We start from the raw sequence: 27,540 nt of genomic DNA, 5'->3' as shown, positions 1-27,540 counted from the left end.
GCACAGAGACAGGGAGCACAGAGACAGGGAGCACAGAGACGGGGAGCACATAGACAGGGAGCACATAGACAGGGAGCACAGAGACAGGGAACACATAGACAGGGAGCACAGAGACAGGGAGCACATAGACAGGGAGCACAGAGACAGGGAGCACATAGACAGGGAGCACAGAGACAGGGAGCATATAGACAGGGAGCACAGAGACAGGGAGCACAGAGACAGGGAGCACAGAGACAGGGAGCATATAGACAGGGAGCACAGAGACAGGGAGCACAGAGACAGGGAGCACATAGACAGGGAGCACATAGACAGGGAGCACAGAGACAGGGAGCACATAGACAGGGAGCACATAAACAGGGAGCACAGAGACAGGGAGCACATAGACAGGGAGCACATAGACAGTCACATCAGCTGGTGTTAGTCTTGAGTGAGAGAGCTGGCCTCAATATATAAGATCGAGAGTGTTCAAGGAAGCTACCTGACAACTTCTGAACTTCACACACACACACACACACACACACACACACACACACACACACACACTCCATAGGCACACCAACATAAAGAAAATCTCTTTGGAAAGCAATATCACCTCACTGTAGTTAGAAAGGATTTTTATTAACAAACAGAAGATAACAAGTACTAGGACAATGCAGAAAAAAGGGTACTGTTACACCTCATTGGTAGGAATTTAAATTAGTGCAGCCATGGTGGAAAACAAAAAATTAAAATCACTGTAGTTTTGTAGTAGAATATTATTTTAAGGTGTGTTACTTTTGTTTATGTTACATTTGTTTGTTTGTTTGTTTTTTGAGACAGGGTTTCTCTGTGTAGTTTGTGCCTTTCCTGGAACTCACTTTGTAGAACAGGCTGGCCTCGAGCTCACAGAGATCCACCTGCCTCTGCTTCCTGAGTGCTGGGATTAAAGGCGTGTGCCACCACTGCCAGGCTTATGTTGCATTTGTTTAACTCTGAGAAGCTGTGTTACTGTGCCTGTGGAAATCACATGATGGTCTAAAACAGAACTGGCCAGTAGCAAGGCAGGAGAAAGGATAGGTGGGGCTGGCAGGCAGAGAGAATATATAGAAAGAGAAATCTGGAAAAAAGAGAGAGAGGAGGGAGCCAGAGAAGGGGAGGACATCAGGGGCCAGCCACTGAGCTACACAACCAGCAAGCCACGGAGTAAGAGTAAGAGTTACAGAAGTAAAAGAACAGGAAAAACCCAGAGGCAAAAGGTAGATGAGATAATTTAAAATTAGGAAATCTGGCTAGAAACTAAACCAAGCTAAGACTGGGCATTCATAAGTAAGAATAAGCCTCAGTGTGTGGTTTATTGGGGAGCTGGGTGGCAGGCCCCCCAAAGAGGAAAAAGCCAACAACAACATAGTTTGATATTGGGAATCTGAAGGAAACAAAAATCTCAAAGGAAAAAAAAAATACTGAGCTCCTATTTATTGTAGTGCAACCAATGACTAAGAATTGGAAATACCCTGTGTGTCTATCAGTTGATAAATAGATTGAAAAAAAAATGAGTCAGTGGAAAACTATAACTAGAAAGAGAATGAAGTCATTCAGGAAATCATCCTGTCCTTTGCAACATCAAACAACTAGAGTTTATTACAAAGTGAACTAAGTCAGACTCAGGAAAACTCATGCTACTTGACATCCACAGATGCGGAATTCAAAAGGAAGCTGAGAAGAGCAGCCAAGGAGGAAGTATAGAGGAAGGAGGAAGTCAGTGGAAAGGTACAAACAGGTAACAGAGGAAAAAAGTCCTGTTGCTCGGTATAGCATCTATAGATGAGGACAGTGTGTGGTATTTTATCTTTCTGGAGCCAGAAGAAAGGATTTTGGATGGTTTCACCAGAAGAAGATGTCAAATGTTAGAAAAGACAGCTGTGCCTGTTCTGGTTCGAACACCACGAGAACACTAGTAAGACAATGAAGTGCATCATGGAGGACTAGAACTCAGCAAACTGGAATGCATGACCCACTGCAAAGGATCCAGCTCTTCATGTATCTCTGATTCTGATCTAGTCCCACGGGTTTGTTCTAACCACGCTCCACCCCTGCTCAGAGCTCCAATGTAACCCCTTTGTGCTCTTTCCAACAGTGAGGAGTATGGCACCTCTCAATTCCCCTTGACTTATTTACCAAATTCCAGTCAGTGTAGTGACTCCAGCATCACACCAGGTGTCAAATACCCATCACTGTACACTCTCAAAGGGCTAATTTGTGCCTCCACAGGAATGGAAATACGTAGTGGAGTGCAGGCTTTATGTACAGCTCCTTTTGTCTTTAGCCCCATGATTTCTTTACCTTTTAACTGAATTGTAAAGGTTTGCTTTACAGCGAGCACACTATTTTACAAGGTTACAAGGGCGGGTGTCTTCATGCCCTCTTCTTCAGAGCAGACCCGTTACATGCGCATGCACAGTTTAATCCCCTTGCCCTTCCACTCCTGGGAGGTGCTTTCTTTCTCTTAGTTTGCATGCATTAAAACTCACCCCCTTTGATGTACAAATCAATGGGTTTTGAAAACTGCATCCAGTAATATAGTCATTACCCAGTTCTGCTCATTGTCAAACTCAGTAAAGGTAAGTTCAGGTCCTGATCTCCACCCAAAAGTTCTGCCATCAAGAGACACCTGCTCGGCATCTCCTACCCATAAATCAAATCCCTTTTATGTGTGACCCCTCAATGTTCTCCAAAGAGGAAAATGAAAGTGGTTCTTCCTTTGTCTCCAAATACCCCAACCACAGAGCTATTGAGTGGTTATGCTACTAAGGCCCAGGACTTTGAAGAAGCACATATAATCTCAGAATATTGTATCTGTATCTGTAAAGTATTCCCATTAAACTAATATAAAAGGAAAAAGCAAGGACTTATTTTAATATCCAATATTTTGTGCATTTCTTAAATCTGTATTATTTGTATTATAATGTAATACACTTAACATATTAGGTTGAATAATATATCTCAAGGTATTTTTATAGTTAAAATCCATGTCTTATCATGTATATTCATTTTAACTACTAAGATTTTCAAATTCAGAAGAATTGCATTTTACAAAATACACCATCCAGAGGGTATCACTTTAGTATCTTTAAAACCCTTTAAATATTTTAGTGGTTTTGTCTTGACCTGTCCTTCAGTATACGATTCCTTTGTCAACTAGGCATATTTTTCTGCTAATATTATTTTTTTCTAATTGTTTAATTTGGCTCCTATAACATGTTTTAAATATGAATAATTATCACCCTTCATTAATTGGTTCCCTTGGAGATATAGAACACATTACCTTAGTGCCTTATTCATATTCTCTTAAATTGATAAAGTCTGTGCCATCCTGGCTTTTTACAGAGATTAACAAAAGATGCCTGAACAAACTTTCTGAAAGCTGACCTGGAACACGGAGCTCTCCAGCCTCCACACTGAACACTGCACTGCAGTCAAGAATGTCAACTTGATGTGTGCACTACTGCTTCTGCAATTATGTCAAATATTGTTATTAAGTCCCTTTGGGAAATTGTGCTTGGGTTCTTGTGTTTCCTTCTGCAGCCTTTGTTTTATTTAGCCAAGGTTCTAAAAGAACTGCACTTGCTTTTTATTACAAAGCAAAAAGACAGAGGGATTTTAGCAGCATAGGTAGAAGACAGAAAATGGTGCTCACAGTAAAAAGAACGTATTATGGTTAGTCAAACCTCCAATTTTAGGTGAAGATTTGAAGGTCAAGAGGAAGGAATTAGTATTTCATTTCAAATTAAAATTTAAAGTGAGCACAACTTTAACTCAGGAAAAATTCCAGCCAGTTCCTTGTGTTACTGTTTTCTAATTTCAATCTAAAACTGAAGTAAATAATTCCAGATATTTTCTTATGAGGAGTTTAATGACATCAATCTAGTGTCTTCTAAATGAAAAGAATTAAGTACAGTTTTGTTCTTGGCTGCCAATTAAAGAGACCCACAATATGCTTAAAGATGTTTATGCTGCTTGCCAAGCCTATAAATGAGTGATTGCAAGTGTCTACCACAAGCAACACCACTCTGTGATTATACAATATGACAGACATTACTAATCAACCACGGTGGGATTTCCCATAAAACCAATGGAAATTCCCAAATCTTTTTGCTCAGTATTCTGTGGCAAGCATATAAAAGCATGGTAAATTTAAAACTTACTCTCCATTGATTATGTAACTGCAAATTTCACACTGTCCTGAGGTATCAAACTCATAGTAACCATTTCTCCAGCTACATCCAGTTGTGTGGGAAGTTTTTGACTGACCCCGATAAAACTCTCATTAAATACTGTGCAATTGTCCAAGTCTTATCACAGGTGTTATTTCCACCTACAGAATATTATAAATTAACAAAACCTTCCCACTTAATAACATGGCAACCTTTTGAAAGACCTGCTCCAACTGTATTCTTTTCCTATGTAAGACCTGCTTAGTGCGATGGGTATGATGATGAAGGGATCAAGTCATTTAGCCAAATATACAACTTGTATTTTAACAAGACTAAGAGAATCTAAGCATTATGAGTGTAACACATACAGCAAAATAATGAGCAGGATTTACATTTGCTGGAAGGTGTGTGTGTGTGTGTGTGTGTGTGTGTGTGTGTGTGATATATATATATATATATATATATATATATATATATATATATATATATATATAGACAAATCAATTGACACTAAGTTCATTTAGCTTCATTTTTACACCTCCTAGCTCAGGAATTGTGTAGCCTACAAAACAATTTCTATTTTATCTGTACCATCTAATTAATTAAATGGCCCCAGAGTACCAGACTCACAAATCTCGTTAATAGCTGAATACTGAAATAAAGGCTGCTCACCCCTACTAGAATAATATTTGCATATCCCCACCTGTGATGGGTAATAAGTACCTGCCACAAATCAGAATTATGAATTTTGTACGCCTAACAAAACCGCAGGGGAAATTATACCTCAGACATTCCATAATAATTGCAGCTAAGCTGTTTAGTGCCATCCACTTATTCTGCCTCAAGTGTTTAAAGCAGCAACAGTTGTAAATGAATTCAGGCACATATTCAAGGGGATTTTTTTTTCAAAAAGTTTTTCTGTCTTGCCATATGTAATTATCTTTATGGAAGTATTCAGCTGCAAGTTGTAACACATTCACATTTAAAGAAGCAAATTACAGGAAAAAAAATACAGAGTTCCACCCATCAGGCAGCCATGTGTGTTAGAAGGCTGTCCTTAGAACTTTGGGATTCTTTTAGAAAGGTGTTGACGGTATTGATAGGAATGCATTTGCCAGCTGGGGTGGGCTCTCCTGTGTTGCTTGTATCTGATAAAATAGTATTCTGAATAGATGGTCATGGGAATCATCACAATGGAGCAATTGCTGGGTTGGTCATGTTGGTTTTCAATATTAAATAATATGACCCTTCTCTGAGACAGCTTATTTGAGCACTAGGATTATACTGTGATGTCCATAAGTCCCTTGAGGAAATCTGTCCTGAGACTACCAGAGTATGGGAACATTGGCTGGGAACAGTAGACATTTCTAAAAGGTATATTTCTTTCTGATACTCACTCCTACAGGGATGGGGTCATGTCAAAACCCAGCACAGAAGGCCATCAGGAGAAAATAATAGCACCCTAGTATTTAATCCTAATGTCAGTGGCCATATTCTAGTTAACTCTGGTATCTAATTTAATGAAAAAAAAAAACTCTAAGAAGGGGCAATATTATCCTGTTTTGGAGGTATAGTGTTTTCTTAACAATGTTGATGGCAGTGAGGTATTGTGAGAATTTCTAGAAGACCTGATATTAATTTGGCTAAGGATTATACACTTGTTATCATAAACCAGTCAGTATCTGTGCACTTTCCTTCATATTCAAAACATTAAATAAATCAGCTTTATTAGGCTGAAGTTATAATATAGCCAGTGAAGTGTTTGCTTTGAAAACACAAGGATCTGAGATCCAGCCCCAGAACACATGTTAGGGAACAAAGGGTAGGCAGTCTCCTGGCATGCACTTGAAAATTCAATGGAAGAGGAAAGACAGATGTATCCCTGGAGCTCCGCACCCCAGCCTATTGTTAAATCCCAGGCAACGTGAGACTTTGCCTCAAAACCCAAAGATGGATGGTATCAGAAGAATGGCACCCGAGAGTAGTCATTACCCTCTAAATGCACAAGCAAACAATACATAAATACATGCATATCTGGACACACACTTGCACCCACATATACAAACATGTACATACACATATGTGTGCACACACACAGAGATAGTTTTATTCATCTACTAATTGATCAAAGAAATTACCTACTGCTTGAAATGGTTATGATTCTAGTAGCTACACTGTATACAGTGTAGTGTTGTACTTACTTATAAATGATTGTCTCTATTTTATTTCTCCATTAAAATTTGGCATATGAGCTTCATATGAATGAAGCAAGCTTCTGTCTTGAAGACATTTCTGTAGATGTGAGTGAGGGATGTAAGAGAGATATGAAAGGAGGGCACAGAATCTCCTATGTCCCCTCCCCCTCTCTCTCCCTCTCCGAGTATATATGTTTGTGTTTATATGCACACTTGGCCTGAATGTGCACATTAAAAATAGCAATCTCATTTAGTAGAAAAGTGCTTAAAATAATTAGGATTTATGTATTTTCAAAAAAGTAGGTACAATGGTGCAGGAGTGGCCATGATGTGATTAAGTCAGTTGCTTGAGGCTCCCTAAGGTGACAGGATGGTCTGTAGGCTTCTGAAGAAAAACTTATACAGCCTATTACCATGATGAAGTGAAATTTCAAATTACATTTTATATTTGTAAAGGACTACCAGGCAAGGTCCCTATGGATTGTCAAATACTACATAAAATGCTATAAAAACCAGACCATAATCTCTCACTAACTTACACATTAGCCTCAGGCAGTAAAGATGGTTTTTATTGAGCCAGATTTTGTGAGGGTAAAAAAAAAAAAGTTACACACAGTTTATCCTGGCTTTTCAGGCACAGCGCTTCTTCCTTGAGTTAACATGACGTATTCCAAGTGATTAAATGAACTTGTCTCACGGCTCTTCCCATACACTTGAAAGGAAGCAAAGCAGAGAAGGATTTACTGCGAAGAAAGCTCTTAATTCTGTCCCCATTTTATTCAAACTGTTACTACAGAACTCGAGAAAGGCAAAAGGAAAATTAAAGCTTCAATAAGCATCTTGAAGAGACCCACCTGTATCCCATGCTGTGATTCACTTACCAGTCTGTATCTTTGAAAATCAAAAGGAAGGCATATGGGAAGGAATCCAAAGACAGGGGGTACATCATTGTCAGCACCATGGATGGTCATGGCTCAGGGAAACTGTGGTTTGGACTTTAGTTCATTCACCATCACTGATGAGCTGAGTCAGCCTACCTAGTATTGCAGTAGACTGGTATTTCTTCCCCATCTTTAAGAGCAGATATTTTGGAGCGGTTTGTGATCTGATTGACAAGATGTTACAGACACATGAATGCTCCCGATTTTGTAGTCAGAAAGTTGAGTGTATTCATGTGTTTCATGATCCTCGTAGTTGCATCTTTGTAGAGGCTTGGAAGCGTGTATGTGGAGATGAATTCCTGGGCTTTGAGATTTGCATGTTTTTGCCTCTTACTTGGCTATCTGTAAATTTGGCTATTTCTAGAGTGAGCTTGCAGAGAAATTCCGATCTCTTACCTCCTTAGTGATTGTACTGGATCAGTTGAAGAGTAATTCTTCATGAGACCCACAGTGAGTGGAAAGAAGATGGTGGCCAGGCTGAATCTTGAAAAATTTAAGTATGTGGCCCGTATCTAATTGCATGCCTTAAAAAGTCACAAAATGGGCTATGCTAGAAAGCATGTAAGCACGTATGAGCTTCACTGTCATGCTGATCTTTGCATGCTAGGTTTATAACTTCAGGTAGGTAAGTGTCCAGAGCTTAAAGTTTTGTTTGTTTTTCATCTACAAATGACATTTGTCTTGAACAGTGTGGTATTATTTGGGGTTCTCCAGAATGACTGTATATTATAAGTCATGATATGGGCTAGTAGTCCATTGGCTGTCTGCATCCAAGAGAGGCTGAGAGTTAGATCCCACAGTAGTCTAACTCAGTACCTGGAAGATTCCTGGAGACACACCTGTTTTAGCCCACCTTAGAAGGCTGAAGAAGCTGGTTTCTGATGCCGGTGCAGGATGGCAGAGATTGGTGCATTCACACTCACCAGAGAGCAGCCAATGAGGTTGGCTGGAACCCTGGGACTTACTATCTGGCTGACAGCTTGAAAGTACCTCTTCTTTGGAGTGGGGGCTGGGGGTTGGGGGTAGGGGTTGGAGTAGGCAGGGAGGGCTTCTCTTGTGGTTCTGGAAGTACAGCCACTTCCAGGCCTCCCAGAGGCCTGTCCCTTACCTGATTCACCTGATTCCAGATCTAATGAAGGTGATAATGAAGATTCACCAACACAATTTTGGCAAGATTAAATAAACTCCCTTGAACAGTCAGGGCTAAACTACTTTCCTGTACTTTAGGATTATAGAGCCCCAGAATCATAGATTTTAAGAGGCTAAATACAGACGAGGAAGCTTTAGTGGTCAGTACAGAAAATGCTTTTATGTGGATAGAGGACATTAAATGTCTCATTGACATGAGAAACAGGCAGTAATTTTGGCAGTTAAAATGGAGGGAACTGGGGGCTGGAGAGATGACTCAGAGGTTAAGAGCACTGACTGCTCTTCCAGAGGTCCTGAGTTCAATTCCCAGCACCCACATGGTGGCTTACAACCATCTGTAATGAGATCTGGTGCCCTCTCCTGTATACATAATAAATAAATAAATCTTTAAAAAAAATGGAGGGAACTATAATTTTAATTCTTCCAATTTTAATATAGGGATTGGAATTTAGTAATACATTTTTCTAGTTATTTAAATTATTCACAAAGTCCACTTTGTGTATTTGTGTTTTATATTTATATATCACATGAGCACTCTTGTGTTTTGGAAAATATTATGAATTCATAGTGGGAATTCTTTTTGAACTGGCAATAAAAATAAAGATTTTTTTAAAATATACTTCTAAGCCTAGAATGAAGAGCCTCCTGTGTATGAGGCAAGAGCTTTCTCACTGACTACACCTCCAGGCCACAAGTATCACAACAAATGCTGGAATTCTTCCACAACTGTCTTGGCTGATTTATTTAGTCAGAGTTTGCATATGCATATGAATGAAACAGTCCAGCTGCTCTTGGGGGGTAGGGGGAGAGAAGCAACCAAAAACCTAAAGGAAGCCAAGCCAAAATATACTTTGTAAACAGTGGGATATATAGTATCTTTCAAAATTTCTTAGATTTCTAAAACAGCTAGTTTAAAAGGCATCAGTCCAAAAACCCAGGTAAAATGAAACATGGATTTTATGTTTGTGTTAAGCCAAGCCAATCTTGGGAAGGTTGACTTTCTTCTCCTCTCTTTTTAAAGATCTATTTTTCCTTTCTCTTTTTCATGTCTCTTCTGGCCTCCTGTTTCCAAGGATCTCCTTTCAATGATCCCACTTCCACCACCAAGATTATTCATTGTTTCTTTAAGACTTATCAAATTAAGCAACTGGCTACTTAACTGGTGTAAACTTTCCACCTAGGAATTGTTTCCATGTGCTTCTGTTGTTGTTTATTTTTGAGACAGGGCCTAGAAGGAGTCACACAGCCCTGGCTTGCCTCAACATTGTCACAGTCCTCCTGCTCTAGCTTCTTGAATGCTGTGATTACAAATTTGAGCCACCACATGTGGTGGTATTGTGTTCCCCAAAATATTGTGCACCCTAATAAACTTATCTGGGGTCAGAGAACAGAACAGCCACTAGATACAAAGGCTAGAAAATGGTGGCACTCACACTTTTAATCCTAGCATTCCAGAGGTAGAAATCTCTCTGGATCTCTGTGAATTCAAGGCCACATTGGAAACAGCCAGGCATGGTGACTCACGCCTTTAATCCCAGAAAGTGAGCCTTTAATCTCAGGGAGTGATGGCAGATAGCAGAAAGGTATATAAGGCATGAAGACCAGGAACTAGAAGCATTTGGCTGGTTAAGCTTTTAGGTTTTGAGGAGCACAGTTCAGCTGAGAGCCATTCAGAGATGAGGACACAGAGGCTTCCAGTCTGAAGAAACAAGATCAGGTAAGAAGTTGGCCAGGTGAGGTTAGCTGTGGCTTATTCTGTCTCTCTGACCTTCCAGTATTTACCCCAACACCTGGCTCTGGATTTGTTTTTATTAATAAAGACTCTTTAAGATTCATGCTACAACCACACACAAGCCTTTTTTTTTTTTTGTCTTGTTATTTAAAAATGGTTTGCAACATGCATAGAGAGAAAAATGGGTTGTCCTGCTTAAACTGAATGCAATGATAAAGAGACCCCCGGTGGCTTATTATTATACCCATAGATGAGTGTGTCTCTCAACACTCTGAAGAGATAGTTCCTTTCAACAGATGATGACTAGCACAGAGACCTTACAACTGGTAATGGAACAGAGAATAAGAACTTGTGGGATGCTGAAGCTAAGCGGACATCCATAGCACAATCCTTGCACCTGAAAGTGCAGGGTTGCTTCAGGAGAGGGGGTGGAAAAACTGTAAGCCAGAGACGCTCTAAGGACGCCTTGGAAAAGGTGTCTTCTGGACACAACAGGGAAGTTGAAAATATGAACTCACAATGGCTGAGACAGCATGCACAAGACCTGTGCAAGCTCAAGTCAAAATCCCAGTACAGAGATGGGAGGTGAGCATGAAACCCCACCTTTAAATGAGGAGCCCTTGGCAATTTATAGTTGCTAGGATAGGAAGAATCAGTCTCCTTTTAGGCTATGGCCTCTGATAGGTTGACAGCGTTCTAGAGGAAGACCTCACATCCAAAAGTATATGAGTATCCTACGTTGGACTTTATGGGTTTAAGGGAATAAAGAAGTCACAAAGTTGGATGGGTAGGGCAGGGAAGTGGACTTTAGAGGAGTTGGTGGAGGGAAGAATACAATGCAAATACAGATTTTGTCTCTTGCTCCTTCCTCGACATGTTTCTCACCCTCTTTTCTTCTTTTTCTACTTATTCCCCTTAGTTTTGTATCTTTCCTCTTTTTTCTTTCCCTGACTCCACTTTTATTTCATCCTTTAATTTAAAAAACAATATTTATTCTTTTCTATGGTTATGAATGGTGCAGCATTGTCTTTAATTTTGTACTTGTATATCTATATCTGGTTTGTTTGGGAGTTGGTGTGTTACTGTGGTTTGTCTTCTCCTCTCACTGTGGGGTGATTCATCCAGGGTATGCTGCTCACTAGAATAAGGTTGCTGCTGTGGGATGTTCTGTATGTCCTGTGGGAGCCCATTCTCAGGTTCTTTGTGGCGTTACCCAGCAGGTCCGTATAGAGGATGATTAGGACCATGGGCCTGAGTGCAGGTGTTTGAGATGGTCTGCACTTGGCTGTGCTGGGGGATGGTCTGTATGTCAAGTTGCTCTGATTGGTTAATAAATAAAACCTGATCGGCCGTGGCTAGGCAGGATAAAAGGACAGAAAGGCAGAAGGAGACGCTGCAGCCGCCGCAATGACCAGAGAGGCTGCAGCCGCTGCCATGACCAGCAGCATGTGAAGACGCCAGTAAGCCACCAGCCACATGGCAAGGTATAGATGTATGGAAATGGATCAATTTAAGATAAAAGCACAGTTAGCAAGATAAGGACAGTTGGCAAGAGGCCTGCCACAGCCATACAGTTTGCAAGCAATATAAGTGTCTGTGTTTATTTGGTTGGGTCTGAGCGGCTGTGGGACTGGCGGGTGACAGAGATTTGTCCTGACTGTGGGCAAGGCGGAAAAAATCAAGCTACATTTGGCGCCCGAACTTGGGGCTAAAGAAAAAAAGGGCTAAAGAAAAAAAGGGCAGAAGAAAAGAAAAAAAAAGGGACTAAAGAAAAAGGACAAATGAACAGGGATAAAGGCCGGTGTTATGAAAAAAAAAAAAATACTAAAGACAAAGTCCCTTAACCAAGAGGCGCTCCAATAAAGTGTGATCTGAGAAGAATCCTCGCGTGGTGGTAAAGAGGATTCAGAACTCAACACACGGAGCGGTGACGTCGGTAAGTTCTCCAGGAACGGTGACGTCGGTAAACGCCCCACAGTTCCTAATTCTCTCTCTCAAATGAGCGGCAGCCGCCGGTTTGAGTTACTGGCGGGTTCCTGGGGCTTGGAAGAGAGAGGAAAAGGAACATAGACAGTTATATAAAGAAATAGAAAGTTTAAAAAAAATAAAGTCGTTAAAGAGAAAAAGTAATATAAAAAATAAGCCATGTAAAGATGGATATCACACAGAGAGTTTGGATTATATTGTCTTTGGGATTTTTAACTGCAGAAAAACATTTGATCGTAAAAGATGTTGAGTTAAACCAATATGTATATATTAAAGATATCTTGACTTTAAAATTTGGATATAAGGATGTGTTATTTTGGAAAGGAGATTCTGCTTTTATCTCTACAGAAAGCCAGAGGCTATGGATTTTTTCCAGATTGAGATACATCAGGTTTGACCAGCCAAGACCACCTGAAAGGTCTCCGATGACACCATGGCCCAGATGATCCAACATCCAGAATCGTTTCAAGGCAACTGGCTCAGACGATACGGTCTCACGGACTACTCCATGATCCTAAAATTTTCTTTGCATCCCCATAAGATACAGCGCCCCCCTCCAGCAGGAAGTAGTTAAGAGAATCTACGCCCAAATTCCCAAATATACCAAGCTGACTTTGGAGATGTGTAAAAGTTAAAACCTTCCTTTTAAAAAAAAAAAAAGAAAGGGGAAGTGCTGTGGGATGTTCTGTATGTCCTGTGGGAGCCCATTCTCAGGTTCTTTGTGGCGTTACCCAGCAGGTCCGTATAGAGGATGATTAGGACCATGGGCCTGAGTGCAGGTGTTTGAGATGGTCTGCACTTGGCTGTGCTGGGGGATGGTCTGTATGTCAAGTTGCTCTGATTGGTTAATAAATAAAACCTGATCAGCCGTGGCTAGGCAGGATAAAAGGACAGAAAGGCAGAAGGAGACGCTGCAGCCGCCGCAATGACCAGAGAGGCTGCAGCCGCTGCCATGACCAGCAGCATGTGAAGACGCCAGTAAGCCACCAGCCACATGGCAAGGTATAGATGTATGGAAATGGATCAATTTAAGATAAAAGCACAGTTAGCAAGATAAGGACAGTTGGCAAGAGGCCTGCCACAGCCATACAGTTTGCAAGCAATATAAGTGTCTGTGTTTATTTGGTTGGGTCTGAGCGGCTGTGGGACTGGCGGGTGACAGAGATTTGTCCTGACTGTGGGCAAGGCGGAAAGATCAAGCTACAGGTTGCCATCACAACTGATGGGAAAACCACAACAGAGAAGCAAACATGAAACAAGTAAGGCTTCTTAACACCTTCAGCAGTTCCTAACTCTTCACTTCCTTCTAACTCGGCTGGAGACATTACAATGCCTGCTTTCAAATTATACTGTAGAACAGTAGTGATGGAAACAGCATGGCATTGACATGAAAAGAAATATGTAGACCAGTAGAATAGAGAACAAAGGTATAAATCCATACAGCCAAGTGGGTTAGAAGAAAGAAACGTATTTAACAGGTAGTGATGGGGACACTGAATATTTCCATGTAGAAGACTTATACAGATTCCCATGTCCCACCCCATGCAAAAATCAGTTATTGTGTATCAAATTCCTCAAGGAAGTCCTGAAATTTTGAAACTACTAGAGTAAAAGTGACTTCAAGATGTAGACATGGGCAATGGACTTGTTAATAGAATTCTGATAGCCTGGGAAATAACAGCAAGAATTGACAAATAGGATAGCATTTAATTAACAATCTGCACAACATTTGAAACAATTATCAGAATAAAAAGATCACGGGTAAAATGAAAGAAAAATCCCTGCTCACTCTTCATCTGACATGGGATTAATAGCCAGAAGAATTAAAAAAAATTCAATAGGCCACACATCAAAGCTACAAACAATTCAATCAATAAGTGGACAAATGAACTGAGCTAGCTTTCAGAAGAAGTGGAAATGATCAATAAATACACAAAAAAGTTCAAAACTTTATGTCATCATAAAATTGCAAATCAAAACCACATTGAGATTTCATATAACAAAAGTAAGAATGGCTATCACTAAAACCAACATTGATATAAAGGTAGAGGAACCCAATAAACCATTGGTGGGAACTTAAACTCTCCAGGAATTGTTGCAGTCAGTACGGAGATTTGAAAGAAATATAAAAATATCTTGGACATGAGGGCATATATCTACAGTCTCACCACTGGAGAGACTAAGGCAAGAGGACTATCACATACTTCAGGCCAACCTAGGCCACACAGAAAGAACCAGAGCAGCCAGAACTACAAAGAGAGGCCCTATCTCAAAATAACAAGCAAAACCTAGAAAGAGAATGATTATATGATCTAGTCAGTACAGGCACCCATCAATGGGTGAAGGATAATGTAGTATATATACACAGAGGAATGTTACTCATCTGTAACACAGAATGAAATCATGTCAGTTAGAGGCAGAAAGGGATGGGTGCTGAAACTGGGGATCGTGGTTTTAACTGCAATAAAGCTGACTTCAACAAATGTGACCTGCTTTCTTTTATAGAAAGGCTCTAAATTAAAAAAAAAAATTAATGAAAATAGAAAGCAGACTTTTGGGGAAGTGATGGAAAAAGAAAGAAAGAGGGACAGAAGTCAACAGCAGGGGTGAAAAAAAAAACAATATTTGTATTGATTTTTTCCCCTTGATTTTATATTTTACCATATTGATTTTTATATCTTATGGATATATTTATATATTTTTTATGAACAGATGATAATGCCACAGAGAAGCAAGTATTCATACACTTATTAAATATTATTAAAAAGCTAAAGGAAGTATAGGCTGTTGGATATTTCCTACAGGCCCAGTATCGTTGTTTCTTTGAACTCTTCCAGACATATTTTTGGTGAATTCCTCATGGTTTTTTTTGTTTTGTTTTGTTTTTTGTTTTTTTTTTTTTTTTACTTCCAGCTGAACTGGCTGCAGGCACTTGGTTTATATATACTTTGGCTTCCTATCTTCGACTTTTTTGCCATTAAGAATGAGTTTAGTTCTATGAAAGGTGCAAAGCTACACAGAGAAACCCTTTCTCGATAAACAAAAAACAAACAAAATTTTGCCAGGAGGTGGTGGCGCACACCTTTAATACCAGCACTTGGGAGGCAGAGCCAGGTGATCTCTATGAGTTTGAGGCTAGCCTGGGCTACAGAGTGAGTTCCAGGAAAGGCACAAAGCTACACAGAGAAACCCTGTCTCAAAAATTCAAAACAAAAAGAAAGAAAGAAAGAAAGAAAGAAAGAAAGAAAGAAAGAAAGAAAGAAAGAAAGAAAGAAAGAAAGAAAGAAAGAAAGAAAGAAAGAAAAAACAATCAGTTTCTACAAAAGGTTCTCTCTGACAGCTCAGATTCTCTCAGCTCTTGGAAGACTTCTTTTATATTACCCTCACCACCAAAACTTCCCAGATACCTTCCATCCTGTAGTGATGTGGTATCTAGAATTTTACTTGAAACTTTTCATGTAAGACACGCATGGACTTTCCCAGTGTTTTATGGTATCGACAGACTTGTGACAAACGCAGTCTCTTCCTGACTTCTGCAGTTTTCTGGGGCACCCGAGAGCACATGGCACATAGTGGGCCTCTGGTAGCAGCGCCTCAAGGAGTGAATGAGCGTCCCATCCGTAATTGTGACAGATTGTAAATTGTAAAATAATCTCCTCTTAAAGAAAAATCCCCTAGTCTTTTATTTGGATTCAATTTTATGTGTTATTTTTGATTCTTAAAAGGAGATAGAGAAACATATATATATACATACAATGCTACATGAGTATTACCTTCCCCCTGACAGCAAGACAGGCAGAGAAATGATTCTGTTTGGCTCCTTCTTTTCTCCAAGCCATTATGCAGAGAATAAGCTCTGAGTGATGAGGTCATACCCCTGCGTCTACAAAAGAAACAGGTTGCTTCTTGGAGTCACTCATTTCACACCGTTCTCTGTAATCAGTTAACAATTTCTGCTTGATTAAAATGTGGCCAATTTTCCATTTGCTTAATTTTTTAATTAAAATTTTTGGATGAAGCTATCAAAGAACATTTTATGTCCTTCTTTTCCTTCAAAAGCATTTTTCTGTCATAAATGAACCTGTGATTGGAACGTTAATGGTTACTTCCCAGTGATCGGTACTCTGTAACTGTTACACCAAAGACAACTCTCATTTTCGACTGCTCCTTTACCCCCATTATCATGATGGAGGCTCCATAGGCTCCATGGAATTTGGCAGGTGAAGGCATCTCATGGAATCGTCTCAAGGCCCTGGAGTTCTCAGCTCTGGCAATTACGGCTGAGTTGTTGTGTGTATGCAGAAATTGGTGGTTGGTTTGTCCCGCAACCCCTGAGCCATCTGCACCACACACACACACACACACACACACACACACACACACACACACACACACAAAAAAAAAAAAAAAAAAAAAAAAAAACAATGTGAGCTCAATCACTCACAGAGTGTTTTCAAGTTTACTTTTCACATGCGTGGTGTGTGTTTGTGTTTGTGAATGTGGGTGTATATATTGTGTGTGCTTGTATGCGTGAGTGCATACATGCATGTGTGTGTGTGTACACACACGTGCTCGTGTGTTTGTGTGTGTGTGTGTGTGTGTGTGTGTGTGTGTGTGGTGTGAAAGGGCACAGGTGGATGTCAGATGATTTTCTAGTTTGCTTTCTGTTGCTGTGATAAAACACCATGACCAGGCACAACTTGGGAAAGAAAGGGTTTATTTAGCTTACAGGTTACAGTCCAAAACTGAGAAAAGCCCATGCAGGAACACAAGATAAAAACACAGAGGCTGAAAATGAAACAGAGACCACAGGAATGCTGCTTATTGGCTTACTCGCCTAACTTGTCCAGTTACCTTTCACATGTAGCCCATTCTTACTTGCCTAGTGAGTTTGCCCCCAAGGGTCTGGATCCTCCTATATCAATTGGCAATTAAAGAAAATGCCTCACAGAAATAGCCACAGGTAAATCTGATGGAGACAAGTCTTCAGCTGAAGTTCCCTCATCACAGGTATGAGGCCAAAACTGGCCATTAAAGAGGACAACCTCAGGTATAGGTTCCCACCTTCTACATTGAGATATTATCTCTTTTGTTCACTGCTACAGTATCCAGGCTAATTGACCTTTTAGCTTCTAAGAATTCTCTTGCCTCTGCCTCCCATCTCTGCATATTGGCATGCTTGGGTCGTCAGGCTTAGTGTTTTCGCCACTGATATATTCTCCTAGCCCCACTGACACTCATGATTTAATCTAAATTTAGTATTTGAGCTTCTCAGACCTCTTGATCCTAGCTGCCCTGTGTCTATTTGTGTTCACATCACTTTTTATTTGTCCTAATGAAACCAGAGATTGCCAATTATCAAATGGGCAACCAATGGCACACATTCATGCCAATCAAGTCAGTCCCAAAACCCTTTAAGATTTGCTCATTAATAAAAATTAAAAAAATAGATTTGCTCATTAGCACTTATGTAAAAAATATTGAGACAGAAATGAATAAATAGTATTTAGTGCTTTTTTGTTTTTGCTGGTCTCATGTGCTTTAAACTTTTCCAGTTTATCATAGCCATGTGATGAGTTAGAACTGTTGCCACTTCATAGATTCTTTAATGAATGTGAATATTGATGGGTAACAACTTATAGAAATTCCCAAATAGGCATGAACCCCCTGCATTGAAAATCCAGACTGAAGTCATCTGTGACTTGTAAGGAGTAGAGTGTGGGGTGTGGTATTTATTAAGTAGGGCATACCATTGTTAATGGCATTGCTGGTCTCAAGGCCAGGAAATTCTTAGGGACATGCCTTTATTTGGATTAATAACAAGAATAGTTCAATATTTTTTCTGATCTATACCCAGAACCTCATATCTGGTGAAGGCTAAAAAGGAAAAGGAAGAGAAGATTGAAGAATTAGAAGATAAAGAAGAAGAGGAGAAAGGGGAGGTGGGAGAGAAAGAAGAGAGGAGGAATAAGATGAAGAGGAGGAGGAGAAAGATGAGGAGTAAGAACAGGAGAGAACTGTCTTTGGTGTTCAGCAATATATGTGACTACAACCTGATCCTGTCTAGTTAATGAAGAGCCTCATTCTCTAGCTATAGAGTGGATAATACTTGCTAGGTAACCCTGCAACTTGGACACTATGAGTGTCTAGCTGCATACTTGGCTTCTTCCCATTTGATGCCTCCTCACATCTGTCTTCCCACATTAATTTTTAGAACCAGCAAAAGTAGCAGTATGTCCAAAGAGACTCCACCCTCTCTTACCTGTATCTCACTTGTTGGTCCTTTACCTGTATCTAACCCATTGGCTGGACCTCATAACAGACTTCTAGCTTTCAGGGAATGTTGCAGCTGGATAGATAACTCAATCAGCAAAGTACCTGCTATACAAGCATGAGGACCTAAGTTGGGATCCCCAGCATCCACATAAAGGCTGGCAAGGGTGGTAGAGTGCTGTGTGATGGGTTGGCAATCTATTGATGGGTTAGCAATGTCAGGTTGGCTGGGGACTCACTGGCCATCCAGTGTCCTGAACCAGCAACCTCTAGGTTCAGTTTAAGATCCAGTTTCAAAATACAAGGTAGAAATTGATGAAGACAGCGTCAACTTCTGGCCTTTCCAGCAATGGTTTGCAACCTTCTTAATACTGCAATCCTTTAATACAGTTCTTCATGCCGTATTGACCTCCAACCATAAAATTATTTTTGTTGTTGCTACTGTTACGAAATGTAAATGTTTTTGGAGATAGAGGTTTGCCAAAGGATAGCGACCCACAGGTTGAGAACCACTTCTCCATATGCATATGCAAATTCTCTACAGGCAAATACAACTACATGGGCACAACATGCATATACCACACCCATGCGTGCATGTGCACGAACACACACACACACACACACACACACACACACACACACACACACACACACACACAGACTCACTTTACTTTTCTCCTTCCCATAATTTTTTTGGAATGACCTTCTGTGTTGGGTATGGGACTCAATTATTGGAAATTCTAGGTTTATACTCTATAAGCGTCATAACCATTTCATTGTTTTTCAGCACAGTGATACTGAGTTAATCCAAATGATTGCACTGTATTAGATACTATAATGAGAAATCAGGAATTCTGAAAAGAAAGGGCTCTCTTCTTCTAACTTAAGATAATAAAAATATCTGTGTAAGTGAGGTGAACTTTAGTTTTCTGAAGTGAGGCCGTGTACTTCTTGAGTCAATACATGGTCAAGGGACGGTGATTCAGTATTGGTCCAGTAGGATCAAATGCATAAGCACACAGCTCATTTGGCTAAAGAGAAAGGGAGGTAGCAGAGGTCAGGGTAAGAGATATATGTGATGGCCGCTAGGGAAACGAGACAGCACTGGCATCCATGCTGGCCACAGCTGCCTGCTCTTCTCCCTGTGTGGTGCTTTGCAGATGCCGAGGATACTGCAGTTAGTGAGAAAAAGACTTTGGAAGGTTTTGCTGTGAAATCTAATCCAACAGAGTTGGGTACTCCCGCTTTTGGGATACAAGTATTTTACATATATTACTAATGCTATTGCTCATATCTATCTTTCTTAGTGGGCTTAACATCTCAAAATTGAAGCCCTTCCCTGTAGCATTGAGCTTGCCATATATATGTGATGCTATAAATTTTGGTGCGTAAGATTATAAAAGTGTGAGAGAATAAATGACTGATTAATCAGAGGGATGAATGAACCAGTGAAGACCTCCTTTTCATTCTGTAGACAAGGATGCAGCTTTCTCCTTTCCTACAGCAACTCTGATGGAGAAGTGAGTGTGGCTTGTGCAGACGGTGATGGAGGGGCGTCTGACCTTTTCTGACACATTTCCATTTAGACTGATCCCTCCCTCCATCCTTTTCTATGCTTATATCTTCTTGGCTATGCGATTTTTATTGAATTTCTGATATGTGAATGAATCACCATATAAAATGTGAACTTTCTCTTGAATAAAATTACACAAACAGAATAATTCTGGAAAAAAGGAAGCAAATAAGGCTTCTCAGTCGTGGTTATTTAGAAAAGCCCCTCCACCAGTACAGTTTTATTTCTGTAGCCTTCTGTGGTTTTGTTGGATTTTAGTGAGAAAGACATATGATCTGTGAGAATGGGTACTTTATCTCAGTTGGCTATGAAAATATTAGAAAACTTACCATGACTAAAAGTATTTTAAGTCAATATATAAAATGGCTTCAGATTTCTCTTATCTTTTTTATGGGGTAGGGTGCACAGGGGAGAGCGAGGTGGGTATGACGATGATTAAAATCAATGCAGACCACTGCTGGTCTTAACACACGATGACAATATTGCACACCACTGTGGCACATAAAATGATATCACTCATAAATCCTTTGCCCTTTCTGATGCTTCTAAGAAAACACATGAAATCATTTTGACTGATTAACAAGGCTATGCTCTACAGGCACCACTGAAGTTATTGCTATTACCTAACTTATCTCAAGCAATAAATCAGAGACTCCTGGCATGATTAGGAGTGGGAAGATGTTGCCTAGGAAGAAGACTAGGAAGAAAGAGGAAGGCAAGTATTTAGAGCTAGTTTGGCTGTGATTCCATGGTATCACGGTTGGACAGGATAAAAAAAAAAAAAAAACAGTGACATTCAACTCTTACAAATAGAATTACTGAAAATTGAAGAAGACACTTCAGTTTCAGGGCAAAGCAAACAGCTCTCTGTAGATTATGTTTTACCCATTTGAGGGTCTGCTTATAGTCACTTAGCTAGTATTAGATGCCAAATGGGACTATTGATTCCCCTCCACACTGCCCTCCCTCACTAGTTGCCTAAATCACTTTTATCCTTGAGACAGAAGAGTCAACTTCTGTTTATTTAGTCAATTTATTATAGGTTTTGTGGTTGTGGCTAAGCACTGAGTTGGAGTGGATAAAGATTTAATAGTTTATGTATTAAAATGAAAACTACATTAATTAAAATGATTAAAAACAGCTTGAAATGTTTAGGAGGCCCCCAGGCAGTGGGACCAGGACCTGTCCTTGGTGCATGAGCTGGTTTTTTGAAACCTAGGGCCTATGCTGAGACACTTTGCTCAGCCCTGGTCAGGGAGGAGGGGACTGGACCTGCCTCAACTGAATCTACCAGGCTGGAATGACTCCCCAGGGAACACTTTGCCTTGGAGGAGGTGGGAATAGGGCGTGGATTGGGGGGTAAGGCTGGGGGTGGGAGGAGGGAGGACAGGGGAATCCATGGCTGATATGTAAAATTAAATTAATTATAAAATAAAAATATTTATTAAAAATGATTAAAAACAGTAAAATTTGTACATATTAAAGGGCCTATATAACTTGGAATAGCACAATAAACCACAAGCCTGCATAAAAATATTTGAAGGGTTTAAATGTCCATTCTACAAAAAATCATGTGAGTGTTTCTTCAGAGATTCTCATGACTCTATTACAACCATTCCTAGGTCCACTCTTCTGTTGACAAACACCTGGGTTCAGTCTATAATTTGGCTATTTTTAGTAAAATTGTTATACACACTGATGTGAAAGTAGCTATGTGGTATGCTGACAAATCCTTTGGGTAAAGACCCAGGGGTGGTCTACCTTACTCATCTGGCACACACATTCAATGTAATTCATCCAACCATGAAGAAGAATGAAGTACATCATTATAAGAAAATGAATTCAGCTAACAATCATCATATTAAGTGAATAAAATCAGATTAAGAAAGACAAATGTCATGTTTGTGGACCCTAGATTTTATAAAGATACATAAAGTCATACTTATTCATACTATATGGAAGTGGAAACAAACTTTCTCACGGGAGGAAGAGATGGGCAGGTGAGAGAGAGGTATTGGAGGGAAATGTTTAAAGCATATTCCACGTGCTTGAATGAAGTGTGCTTATAAAATTCATTACTATGAACAGTGAACACATGTGCGAGTGTGTGTGTGAGAGAGAGAGGGAGTGTGTGTGTGTGTGTGTGTGTGTGTGTGTGTGTGTGTGTGAGCGTACATGTACACTCACATGTCTCTTTAGACAGTAAACACCAGCTACACAGCGACAGCAGGAGACACCTGGCTTTGTGGCTTTTGACGTCACAATTCATAAAATTAGCATTATTAACTTAAAATGTCTTGAATTTGGGCATCACTTGAAGTTTACAAAAACCAAAAAGGAAGCTCAGATCTCCTTAATACTCTATCATATTGCTAGAAATGCTCTTCAAATTGTAAATACCAGACATTTACTCAGATGAATTTAATGAAAATATTGTGTTAGGAACTTAGCTATCACTGGACTCTAGGATCATTAGCTTTCTTTCCCCTTTATCTCTATATTCTTTTCTATCAGCTTTCCAGCCTGTCAGTTGGACTGACAGGCACACTATAAAACTTGTTTTCTACTCGAGGCTACTGAATTTAGCACCTATGTGATTGCTGTTGCTTTAAGTATGTCGATTTATTCATATGTCCCCAAAAGTAATAATGCTGTTATCTCTTAAGGTTCTTGAGTGTCCCAAATGTTAATATGGAAATACTTTGTATGATGTAGGATATTGAATACATATCACAAAACCATCTATGTCTCTTAATCTTGATTTTAATAGCATTAATCAACATACCCTAGACCCCCCAACTTTTTAACCATAATCTCAGACTCGGGGATCCCATATAAAGTGGGATGACTGTGTATCAGGAAGAAGAGGGATCAAGTGACTTTGGTGACCTAACATTGAAGAAAATGTCTAGATTATACAATAGGAGAGGAGGGTAGGACAGCGGGAGCAAGAATTTCACACAACATAAGCCTAAATTCTTACATCCTTACATGTGACTTAAAATACATACATGTACATATATATGTATGTGTGTATTCTAGTCAATTAGAAAATATAAATGAAATCCAAAAGTTCTCATTTTCAATATTAGTATCTTGAATTTTTTAGAAAATAAAAAATTTACAAACACTTAATATTTTGACTGATCTTGACAGTGCCATGTCACAAATGTTACCAATTTCCTGTTTCTCTGCCTTGCTGGGACTCAAGCAGATGCTTGCTTAGTCACTATGATTAGATTCCAGGAATTTTTAGAATCTTATTTTTCTGCTTTTGTGTTTCAAGTACACCACAGAGATGATGCAAATGGCCCATCCTGAGCAGATGATCTGCCCTGAATGTCAAGGAGTACAGAATCAAGCAGAACAGACTGCGCCACTGAGGACCCACCCTATACTGAGGCCATTTCCAGAGTATGCCACTATGAGCTGTAAATTCACCTCACTGCCTAAAACATCTATCTATTCTACTTTATTATTTATCTTCATGTTACACTTTTTATGACATCATTTCCCTATCTTGCTGAGATATTAGTTAATCTTCATGGGATAGAATCACCTTGTAAACAAACATAAGGGCATATCTGTGAAAGAGTTTCTAGACTAGGTTAACCAACACAGAAAGACCCATCCTGACTGTAGCTACACATCGTCCCATGGGTTGGTGTCCCCAACAACATAAAAAGGAGAGAGGGAGCAGAGCACCAACACTCATTTGTTTCTATTTCCAGACTGTGGGTGTGATTTAATTACCTCACCCTCCTGCAGCCATGCCTTTCACACCATGATGGCTTTTAACCTCAAACTCTGAGCTCAAACAAACTCTTTCTTCCTTAAGATGCTTTTTGTCAGGTAAGTTGTCCCAGCACTTAGAGGGGTAACCGTGATACTGGTCCATCATTGCTCACAGTGAATGGAGAACTTTTTGTATTGTGGTGTTCTATTTAAAACCAGAACACCAAACAGTAACATGACAGATAGAGAAACCAGTGGACTGAACAAGCATTCACTATTCTATAAGGTCAAAGCAAAAATGCATTGAAGTCATTGACAGAAGGAGAGTAAAATGCTTCATTCATGTGATGTAAGGTACCAGATTTCCCCATCTCTGAGTGTTATTCCAATGCTGCCACCAAGTCTGGCTATGTTTCCAACAAGAAGGAATCTTGAAAGTAGACCTTATTACTTTCTAGCCTATTCTAGAGTAGCTCCAGCAATGGCCATTGTTGTTGCCTCTAATATGGTAGCAGTGTGGAAAAAAAAAATTCAGTTCTTCCTCTGGCTCCTCCCACCCACCAGTTTTATTTGCTTTGTCCCTGTCTTAGTTAGGGATTCTATTGCTGTGACCATGTGACCATTGCTGTGGTCACGGGACCATGACCAAAACAACTTAGGGAGAAAAAGGTTTATTTCATCTTACAGTTTGTAGTCCATCATTCAGAGAAGTCAGGCAGGAATTCAAGGTAGAAACCTGGAAAAAGGAACTGATGCAGGGGCCATGCAGGAATGTTGCTTACTGGCTTATTCCCTATGAATTGCTCATCCTACTTTCTTATAGCACCACGACTACCATCCCAGGGGTGACACTGCACACAGTGAACTAGGACTTCCCACATCAATAATCAGTCAAGAAATGAACAAGTAAGAACCCTCAACACACAAATAAACATGTAGATATATATGTATATACACATACATATATTTGAATTAACATTTTGATTAATGTCCATAGAAATATTTAGATGATAATGCTTTAATAAAATAGTAAGTTTTGTAAGTTACAAGAAGAAAAAATTATCAGATATTGGTAAAAAAAATCAAACTTAATTTTGAAAGTGTGAATAGATATTTATAGATAGTTACACAAAAGGCAATCTATCAAAGAATAGTTCAGAAATACTAAAAGACAGTCAGGGACCAGAATGAAATAAAAGGTAGAAGGTAGACAACCTTGTAGATTCAATAATTTCAGAAGAGCACTGAAAATTCCAGAATATGACTGAATGGGTGGGCTAGAAAGCTGTCTGGATAAGGCACAGTAGGAGGAAAAGTGTTAAGATGTATTGAAACTATGTTAAAGGATATTCAGAGAATGAAAAGCCCTTGGATTTGCTGTTGAGATTTATGTCATCCTTGAAAAAAAAATGGATGTACTATTAAACCCTAGGATGGAAAGTTTAGTATTAAGCTATTTTATTCATTGTCTGTTTAGCAAGAACCATGATTTTGGAATTGATAAAAACATTAAAATACCTGCCAAGCATATTAGAGAATACACATTTTAAAGTAGATTTTAAAAGGTAGTTTGAAATGGAATATAAAAAAAAGATTAAAAAAAAGGATACCAATGCAGTTTACTGTTGGGTTTTTTTCACTTTCACAATACATCTACAAAAATTCATTTAAGACACCAATGATATCTCAAAACATAATGTTAGGAAGCTAGTTACAGTGGTACATACCTATAATTGTGACTCTCTAAGGAGCCTGAAGAAGGAAAATCACCATGACTTTGGGGCCAGCCTGGATCATATAGGGAATTCCAAGAAACATTTCCTCAAACCCTAACTCTCAAATATTTGTTTTAAAAATGTAACTCAATAATAATAAAGACACAGACATTTGCAATATACCATGTGGTGGTGGTTTGGATGAGAAACTCCTCATTGGGCTCAGGTATTAGAATACTTGGTCCCAGTTGGTGGCTCTGTTAGGAACATTCTGGAACCTTTGGAAGTATGGCTTTCCTTGAGGAATTGCATCATTGGGGAAGTTTTCGAGGACATACAGCCTCAACCCACTTCCAGTTTGCTGTCTTGTTCCTGCATGTGGTTAGAGCTAGCATCTCTGCATTCTGTTGCAGCAGTGGCACACTGCCATGCCTCCCTCCTCCATTGTTATGGACTCCCCCTCTCGAACCATAAGCCAAAACAAACTCTTTCTTCCCTAAGTTGCTTTTTTCTCATGGTATTTTATCACAGCAATAAAAAGTTACAAATCCTTATTTTCTATTTTACTTTGGTTAGAATAGAATATTTAAATTATCTGTCTTCTAATGCTATTGGTGTAGTGAAATAGCATCCAAGATAGGAGATGCATTAAGGAGGAAGAGGAGGAGCAGGAGGAGGAGGGAGGAGGAAAAAAGAACAAGAACAAGAAGAACAAGAACAAGGGCTGTTTTCTACTTTTATCCTTCCACAAGCTACTGTGTCTTCTTGTATCCAGACTGAAAACCAGCCAAAGGTAGAGACAACTTCCTGGGGTAAGAAGAAGCAAGAGATTCAACACTGGTCTCGGGGGGGCTGCTTGGCTGGTGAACTAGAGTTACAGAGCTAATTCTCTCTGCTTGCTCCTTTCCCATGGGATGTGAGTTGGATGTTTGACTTGTAGCAGCATGGAAGCAAAGAGCCTGGCCTGCAGAGTAGAAAGTATTCTTGCAGGCCTTGCCATGGAGAAGTTATTGCCATAACCACAGCAGAGAACTTAATCTGAGAACATCTGAGCAAGAGACAAGCTGAAAATTATGTGAGCTTCGGTGTCGTCTCAACCCAGTTCAACTCGTGTTTGGAATGTAGAGTTCATTTTCTTATATCATTTCCTTATATCTCACAGAAGGAACAATGTTACTTCAGTTTGTGTGGTTTCCTTTAATGTTATGGGTGGTATGCCATAACCAAGATAGTCCAAGAAGTGAGAAAAAGTTTATTCTGATGGAAATAAGACCAGTCACAGAAATAGGTTCATGTTTTAGATTAGAAAAGATATTAAAACTTCTATCAGGCATATTAGAGAATGCACTTCTTGAAATGATAAAAAAAAAGATAGAGAGTTTGAAAAGGCATATAAAAGAGGGGAGGGGATGAGTGAGCATTTTGGAACTAGAAAATATAAAGCTTGAAATAAAAAACTAATGGAATGTCCCAAGTTTTTGGAAAGTGGATTCAATGTAATTACTAAAAGGACTCTATATTCTTACTCAAAACAAGTAATATTTTTAAATATTATGTAAAGGAACAACAACAAAGAAAAAAATATATACATAAGATGACTTAGAGGCAAAAAAAGGTTAAATCCAAAATAATGGCTCGCAGACCTCACGGCTTAAAATATATTATAGTGGAGAATCTCCTCGATTTTATTTTTTGGCTTCTTCATTCTGAACTTGGCACTGCAGAAGCCATTATTTATCTTGGAGATACAATGAGTATAGACAAGAAATAGTGTAGACAGGAGACAGTGAATGTAGACTGCTAGCTAGGTTTGTTCTTTCTAGACAAAGAATAAGGAAAGAGGCACGCCCTCAAAACACAGCAATCACCTTACCTTGCCCCAAACAGAAAACAAGGCAGTCCATGTGGTGACTAAGACTAACCACCTTTCATCAACAACACAGATGCTTTGTCTGCAACTCTGAGATTGCCAATGATCAGTAGGGAACCTGAATTTCCAGCATCAGAATAGAGTGATGGGTTGGGGTTACCTCTCTGATTCCCAATCCATT

At 39.5% G+C, this 27,540-nt stretch overlaps 1 long non-coding RNA gene across 1 annotated transcript; it reads right to left on the bottom strand.

Moving 5' to 3' along the window:
* Positions 1-6,946: 6,946 nt before the first annotated feature.
* LOC143273774 (uncharacterized) lies at positions 6,947-23,885 on the bottom strand. The gene is made up of 3 exons (XR_013051950.1): positions 23,793-23,885; positions 15,967-16,076; positions 6,947-7,097 (listed from the first exon to the last, which is right to left on the bottom strand). It is a non-coding gene; the product is annotated as an uncharacterized LOC143273774 (long non-coding RNA).
* Positions 23,886-27,540: the final 3,655 nt, after the last annotated feature.

This window comes from Peromyscus maniculatus, chromosome 6 (assembly GCF_049852395.1).
Source record: "Peromyscus maniculatus bairdii isolate BWxNUB_F1_BW_parent chromosome 6, HU_Pman_BW_mat_3.1, whole genome shotgun sequence".
In the NCBI taxonomy this organism is placed as follows: domain Eukaryota; kingdom Metazoa; phylum Chordata; class Mammalia; order Rodentia; family Cricetidae; genus Peromyscus; species Peromyscus maniculatus.
This window is presented reverse-complemented; position numbering and strand designations above follow the sequence as displayed.